We start from the raw sequence: 8,564 nt of genomic DNA, 5'->3' as shown, positions 1-8,564 counted from the left end.
TAAAAAGGTCTCACAGCTAACCCGAGTGTGTCAAAAACCTGGCATCCTCTGTCCTCTATGCAACAGTGATGAAATAAGAAACTATAATGGTTTGGGGTGAATTTAATTGTAAATTTTCTATGTTTCTAAACTTGTGCTATCATTTTTTATGATATGCATACAATCTTTGATTTATAAATAAACATTCATGACAAAAGATTCTCAAAGCACTGTGGGTTAGCTAAAGCGACAACACAGCAGAAACAGGATGCTTGGAGGCTGTGTTTGACTGAGTGAAATCTCAGACAAAACCGTGAGTCATCTATTTATGTGTATATGTTTCTGCTTCACCTGCTGAGATATGAAAACATCAGGTTTTTCACAGCAGCAAGAAAAAAACAGAAGAAAACATGTGCAATGAATCCCAAAGGTAGATGGAAGACTACATAATAATAATAATAATAATAATAATAATAATAATAATAATAAAACATATTTTATATCTACCTGACTAAAGAAAGAAGGTACATATTTCTTAATTTTTTTGTTAAAGCATTTAAAATCTACTTAAAGTTACAGCCAGCACTCACATTAATATCTATATTCAGGTTTCACTGATAGTAGCTAACGGGATTTTAAAGGTGGCACCCTCACTCACTAATGTTGTTTTATTTAAACCATTCTCCCTGCATTAAAGTGTTACTAAACCCAGGACCCTGCATGCACTATATCTGGTCTCCTACAGTACACATAACATGGAAATGCAATTATTTCAGTAAATATAAACTGCTAAATACCTTTTCTCATCAGCAGTTAGAACAGTCTTGTGACTTCTATCAGTGTCCAGCCGAGCACGTGTTAAAGCTTGTAGGAGTTTTCATTTTGCTCTGGGAGGATGCAGAACCCCTGACCTCTGTCTGGACAGTGCTGTTTGGTCCTGTGCTGATCACATGCACTCTCGCAAGAAAAAAAAACCTCTCTAGCAATACACACCAACATGAGCATGTGCAGAGTGACTCCACAAGATATGTCTTATCAGGAGATAAGAGGGAGACACTGGAAGAAGAGGAGGATCAGAGAAGACAGGATCATACAGCATTTTTACACAATGCAGAGGATTAACCCCTTAGGTTCCACAGTGAGTATAACAAGCATGCTTTACTGCATATACAGACTGATTTTACTGTTGTGGGTTTAGTAACACTTTAATCTCTTTGTAGACTCTGTGTGTATCAGAACTTACACATTGTTAATATCCTTCTTCTGTCCACCACATAACGGGGTGTAAACCTAGAAATTGGTCACTCAGGCCTGAGCACTGCATCCTAGGAGTAAGGGGAGAACCTAGCATGCTTCCCTATACCTGGAAGTAGCAGGTATTTCCAATGCACTGATTGGTAAACAGAGAAATAGCAGAGTGCGGTGATGTTGAGTATAATTTGGTTCGATGCCTAGGTGGGACAGCCTGTCTCTGCGCCTCATAATGGGCACTGTGATAAATATTCTTTTTTTGTTTAATTCTTTATTTAAACAATTTTTATACAGACAGACATGGGAGAAACATTAGCTAGTGCAGACCGAAGAAAAGAGCTTACCATAAGGTGCATCATGAATGAGCACACGAGGCACAAAAGTCATATTCCATGTCAGGAAACATCACTTATAGCAGACAATTGAGTCTCTTCCATCCTGACCGTTCTTCACTTTTCTTAACATAGAGTAACAAAACAAATACAAAGGTAAGGAAGATAAATGGGTTTCACAGAAGCTGACTTTATGCAGAATACTGTCTTATACATACTTGATGATGCTAGAAAGATGGTCTTTGATAGAGGACATAGGTAGTGTAAAATGTTTTGTGGGTCATGTCCCCTGCCCTACCCCACACTGATCAGACCTTTCCCTCCACTTTCTCTCTCTCTCTCCTCTCTAGACGTGCAGTCCGTAACATTCCGAATCAAAATTTGGACAAATTTTCCATTATTCAGAGATCCAGATGTATCCAAATTCCAAATTACAATAGTAACTAATTTAAATGAAGCTGAAATAACAAAATGAAATTCAGCCGAAATTCGAATCGATTCAAATTTGAAAACAAATTCAAAATCCAATTTGAAAACAAGAATATAATAGAATAGAACAGAAAATAAAGAAGTAGAAAATAACAGAATAGAAAATAAAAGAATAAATTAAAATAAAAAAGAATAGAGGAAAAAAGAACAGAATAGAAAATAAAAGAATAGAACAGAATACAGTAGAAAATAATAGAGTAAAACAGAACTAAATAGAATAGAAAATAAAGGAATAGAAAAGAATAGAATTCATGAGAAATAGAATGGAAAAGATTTGAATAGAAAAAGAATAGAATAGACAAGAATACAAAAGATTAGACTATAAAATCAAAGAATAGAATAGAAAAGAATAGAATCAATTAGAATAGAATATATTAGAATTAGAGATGAGCGAATCGAACCAGGCGAAGTGGAATTCGTTTCGAATTTCAGGAAAAATTCGATTCGCGTCGAATCCGAATATTAGCATACTTCGGGTGCGCGAATCGGATTTTTCCCGATCAGCTGGCAAAAGTGTCCCTGCAGAGAGCTCCGCTATTTCTGACAGTTCTCTGACAGTTCCTTCACATTTACAGCGGTTGAAACATTGTATCTATTTGTTTCCATTTAGGATACAGATGTTTTTATTCGGAAACAGATACAATGTTTCAACCGCTGTAAATGTGAAGGAACTGTCAGAGAACTGTCAGAAATAGCGGAGCTCTCTGCAGATACACTTTTTGCTGTACTGGAATACTTCTTCTTTTCATTCTTCTTTTCATTCTTCTCATTCTTCTTTTCATTCTTCTTCTCATTCTTCTTTTCATTCTTCTCATTCTTCTTTTCTTCTTCATGAAAAGAATGAGAAGAAGAATGAGAAGAAGAATGAAAAGAAGAATGAAAAGAAGAATGAAAAGAAGAAGAAGAATGAAAAGAAGAATGAGAAGAAGAATGAAAAGAAGAATGAGAAGAAGAATGAAAAGAAGAAGAAGAAGAATGAAAAGAAGAATGAAAAGAAGAATGAAAAGAAGAATGAGAAGAAGAATGAAAAGAAGAATGAAAAGAAGAATGAAAAGAAGAAGAAGAATGAAAAGAAGAATGAGAAGAAGAATGAAAAGAAGAATGAGAAGAAGAATGAGAAGAATGAAAAGAAGAATGAGAAGAATGAAAAGAAGAATGAAAAGAATGAAAAGAAGAATGAAAAGAAGAAGAATCTTTTCATTCTTCTCATTCTTCTTCTCATTCTTCTTTTCATTCTTCTTTTCATTCTTCTCCTTCTTCTTTTCATTCTTCTTCTTCTTCTTCTCATTCTTCTTCTTCTTTTCATTCTTCTTTTCATTCTTCTTTTCATTCTTCTTCTTTTCATTCTTCTCTTTCTTCTTCATGAAAAGAAGAATGAGAAGAAGAATGAAAAGAAGAAGAAGAATGAAAAGAAGAATGAGAAGAATGAAAAGAAGAATGAAAAGAAGAATGAAAAGAAGAATGAAAAGAAGAATGAGAAGAATGAAAAGAAGAATGAAAAGAAGAAGAAGAATGAAAAGAAGAATGAGAAGAAGAATGAGAAGAAGAATGAGAAGAAGAATGAGAAGAATGAAAAGAAGAAGAAGAAGAATGAAAAGAAGAAGAAGAATGAAAAGAAGAATGAAAAGAAGAAGAAGAATCTTTTCATTCCTCTCATTCTTCTTTTCATTCTTCTTCTTCTTCTTTTCATTCTTCTTCTTTTCATTCTTCTTTTCATTCTTCTTCTTCTTTTCATTCTTCTTCTTCTTCTCATTCTTCTTCTTCTTCTTCTTTTCATTCTTCTTTTCATGCTTCTCATTCTTCTTTTCATTCTTCTTCTTCTTCTTTTCATTCTTCTTTTCATTCTTCTCGTTCTTCTTTTCTTCTTCATGAAAAGAAGAATGAGAAGAAGAATGAAAAGAAGAATGAGAAGAATGAAAAGAAGAATGAGAAGAAGAATGAAAAGAAGAATGAGAAGAATGAAAAGAAGAATGAGAAGAATGAAAAGAAGAATGAGAAGAAGAATGAAAAGAAGAATGAGAAGAAGAATGAGAAGAATGAAAAGAAGAATGAAAAGAAGAAGAAGAATGAAAAGAAGAAGAAGAATGAAAAGAAGAATTAAAAGAAGAAGAATCTTTTCATTCTTCTCATTCTTCTTCTCATTCTTCTTTTCATTCTTCTTTTCATTCTTTTCATTCTTCTTCTCATTCTTCTTCTTCTTTTCATTCTTCTTTTCATTCTTCTTCTTCTTTTCATTCTTCTTTTCATTCTTCTTCTTCTTTTCATTCTTCTTCTCATTCTCCTTCTTTTCATTCTTCTTCTTCTTCTTTTCATTCTTCTTTTCATTCTTCTTCTTCTTCTTTTCATTCTTCTTCTTCTTCTTTTCATTCTTCTTTTCATTCTTCTTCTTCTTCTTTTCATTCTTCTTTTCATTCTTCTTCTTCTTCTTTTCATTCTTCTTTTCATTCTTCTTCTTCTTCTTCTTTTCATTCTTCTTTTCATTCTTCTTCTTCTTCTTCTTTTCATTCTTCTTCTTCTTCTTTTCATTCTTCTTTTCATTCTTCTTCTTCTTCTTTTCATTCTTCTTTTCATTCTTCTTCTTCTTCTTTTCATTCTTCTTTTCATTCTTCTTCTTCTTCTTTTCATTCTTCTTCTTTTAATTCTTTTCATTCCTCTTTTCATTCTTCTTCTTCTTCTTTTCATTCTTCTTCTTCTTTTCATTCTTCTCATTCCTCTTTTCATTCTTCTTTTCATTCTTCTTCTTCTTCTTTTCATTCTTCTTCTTCTTCTTTTCATTCTTCTCATTCCTCTTTTCATTCTTCTCATTCCTCTTTTCATTCTTCTCATTCCTCTTTTCATTCTTCTCATTCCTCTTTTCATTCCTCTTTTCATTCCTCTTTTCATTCCTCTTCTTCTTCTTTTCATTCTTCTTCTTCTTTTCATTCTTCTTTTCATTCTTCTTTATGAAAAGAAGAATGAAAAGAAGTATGAAAAGAAGAATGAAAAGAAGAAGAAGAATGAAAAGAAGAAGAAGAATGAAAAGAAGAATGAAAAGAAGAATGAATAGAAGAATGAAAAGAAGAAGAGAAAGAATGAAAAGAAGAAGAAGAATGAAAAGAAGAATGAAAAGAAGAAGAAGAAGAATCTTTTCATTCTTCTTTTCATTCTTCTTCTTTTCATTCTTCTTCTTCTTCTTCTTCTTTTCATTCTTCTTCTTCTTCTTTTCATTCTTCTTCTTCTTCTGAGGATGAGGATGAAGAAGAAGAAGAAGTAGGATGAAAATAAGAAGAATTCCAAGCCGGCAAAAAGTGTATCTGCAGAGCTCTGCAGATACACTTAGCGGAGCTCTGCAGATACACTTTTTGCCGGCTTGGAATTCTTCTTATTTTCATCCTACTTCTTCTTCTTCTTCATCCTCATCCTCATAAGAAGAAGAAGAGGATGAGGATGAAGAAGAAGAAGAAGAAGAAGTAGGATGAAAATAAGAAGAATTCCAAGCCGGGAAAAAGTGTATCTGTCAAAAATAGAGGAGCTCTGCAGATACACTTTTTGCCGGCTTGGAATTCTTCTTATTTTCATCCTACTTCTTCTTCTTCTTCTTCATCCTCATCCTCATCCTCTTCTTCTTCTTCTGAGGATGAGGATGAGGATGAAGAAGAAGAAGTAGGATGAAAATAAGGATGCCATAAATGGAAACAAATAGATACAATGTTTCAACCGCTGTAAATGTGAATGTCAGAGAACTGTCAGAAATAGCGGAGCTCTGCAGATACACTTAGCGGAGCTCTGCAGATACACTTTTTGCCGGCTTGGAATTCTTCTTATTTTCATTCTACTTCTTCTTCATCCTCATCCTCATCCTCAGAAGAAGAAGAGGATGAGGATGAGGAAGAAGAAGAAGAAGAAGTAGGATGAAAATAAGAAGAATTCCAAGCCGGGAAAAAGTGTATCTGTCAGAAATAGAGGAGCTCTGCAGATACACTTTTTGCCGGCTTGGAATTCTCCTTCTCCTTCTCCTTCTCCTTCTCCTTCTCCTTCTCCTTCTCCTCCTTCTCCTTCTCCTCCTTCTCCTTCTCCTCCTTCTCCTCCTCCTTCTCCTCCTCCTTCTCCATCTCCAAGGGCATTTAAATTAAAGGTACAGTGTTCTGCACTAATATAAAGGCTCTCTGAAGCCTAGAAACCCTTTTTATAAGTTAAATTCGCAGCGAATAAATTCGCATCGAATCGAATTTCTTCCTCAAATTCGGCGAATCAGCCGAATCGAATTTTTGAATAGTTCGCTCATCTCTAATTAGAATATAAAATAAAAAAAATAGAATGGAAAATAATAGAGTAAAACAGAGCAAAATAGAACAGAAAATCAATGAAAATAATTAATTAGAATAGAATAGAAAATCAAATAATAGAAAAGAAAAGATTAGAATAGAGAATTAATGAATAGTATAGAAAAACAAGAACATAGAATAAAATAGAAAGAATCTAACTGCCTTCCAAAATTTTAATTTTGAATTCAAACAGAATACATTAGAATAGTATATTAAATAATAGAAAAGAATATAAAATAATAGAATAAATTAGAATAGACTATAAAATAATAGAATAGATTAGAAAAGACTAATATACTTTACGAAAAATTGTGAGCTGCGCTACAGTGACGTGAGTAGTGATCAACAAAGGCACTGAAAATTTAGCTGAAATAGAAATTTCCAATATGGTCAGACAACTCTTCATATAGCCCATATACCATCAAACACACATATGGATTATGGGTTATAGATTGTAACGTTAGAATTATTATCTAATCTGTTAGAATTGTTTTTGAACTCGTTAGAATTATTTTCAAATCTATTAAAGTTATTTTCAAATCTGTTCAAATTTGGTTGAATTTCGAATAAACAAAATGAATTAAACAGATTTAACTAATCGAACAAAACAAAATTAGTCAAAGAAATCGAATCGAAACAAAACTATTTTTTTTTTTTGCACATGTCTACTCCTCTCTCTCACTCTCCCCCCTCCATCACCCCCCCCCCCCCCAATCTCAGTTCCTCTATCTTGCGCTCTCTCCTTCCTCTCGCTGTCTCTCTTCCCTATCAATCTCTCCCCTTCTTGATCTCTCCTCTCTCTCTTGCTCTCCCTCTCCCCCTTTTGATGAACTGATCGCGGCTCTCCTCTAGTAGGCGTGTGTCCTAGGAGCTCAGCGACTGCTGGAGGATCGCAGGACACCTGAGGATCACAGGAGAGTATCACACTGTGATGTCCCTTATTGGGCTCTGTTTATGAGCACCACCCTCCGCAGTGCCTATTCTAAAAGGGGACCCCGGATGTGTGCGATTGACTGATGAACCCTGGAGCCCTGTCATAACGGATGACCAAAGGATGTTTGGGAGTGCAGCCTGACCAGAACGCAGATGACCTTGATGTATCTGTTGATAGAGGAAACTTCTTTCATGCGTATTTTAAACGCACTTCTGGTGAATGCGCATTCCACTTATTTATTTACCTTCACCTTTGGATCACTTATCTTCACTGATAGACGGGACCCTGCAAGATTCCTATACTCACATTTCTTGTGATTTTGGACACTATATTGATTTTTGACCAATAATTTTATATTACCCAATGTGCCCTTGATAACCAATCTGCACATTGTATATTTCTTAATCTCTGCTCTCTTTCCCTGTTGATATTTGCATGATATTACTCCTACTCTTAGCGCTGCACCTTTATTATTTGTACAACTACAACATTGCCTTAAAATGGAATTAAACAGTATCTGAGAACAAAATGAAAACACTAGTTGATTCATTTTTAATAATCAAGGCAAGATCACCCATCCTTCCATGTCTCTATGCTTTATTCTGTTGGGAGATTACTATGTTGAGAAAACACCCCCATATCTAGCTGTTCTGTTTTCTCATCATTGTGTTGAGTAGGCAACCATCTACTGGTCATTCACTGCAATTGCAGTCTATTCTTTTCTGAAAGCAGAAACAGGAAGTTTCCTTCACAAGTCAGTTCAGTTCCAGTTTAGCTTGCAGAAGAACACACCAGTGAAGGCTTCCCTTCTTCTTTTGGTACACATATGCCTCTAAGTTCATTCATTGTGTTTGTTAAAGTCACATACATAGCTAGATCGCATTTCAATACATTCAACGTGATTTGTAGGCAGCCATTTGTAAGAAATGTATTCATTGTATGCATTTGTAAGAGACATGTTTACAAGCGTATTATAACTTCAGTTTATGTCATTGTATTGCAGTTTTACAGAACTATTCACAGAAGTAAATTCAGGTTTGGAATGAAACACAACGCTGCTTCTATCAGTTTTGTTAGTTAGCTGTCGACTAACTGTTAGTAGGACAGCATACTAGCTGTGGCCATCTTAAAGAGTATATAAACCCAACATTTCATATTCCTGATCTGTGCCTGCTGTACCCAGGGGTGTATTTGCTAGGAGGCAAACAACGCACTTGCCTTGGGCAGGACTCTTTTACATGGGGGTGGTGCCGCGCCTCGGAAGAAGGGATGTTA

This window comes from Staurois parvus, unplaced genomic scaffold, assembly GCF_062004578.1.
Source record: "Staurois parvus isolate SC_StPar_1 unplaced genomic scaffold, SC_StPar_1.0 ptg000090l, whole genome shotgun sequence".
Lineage (NCBI taxonomy): Eukaryota > Metazoa > Chordata > Amphibia > Anura > Ranidae > Staurois > Staurois parvus.
This window is presented reverse-complemented; position numbering follows the sequence as displayed.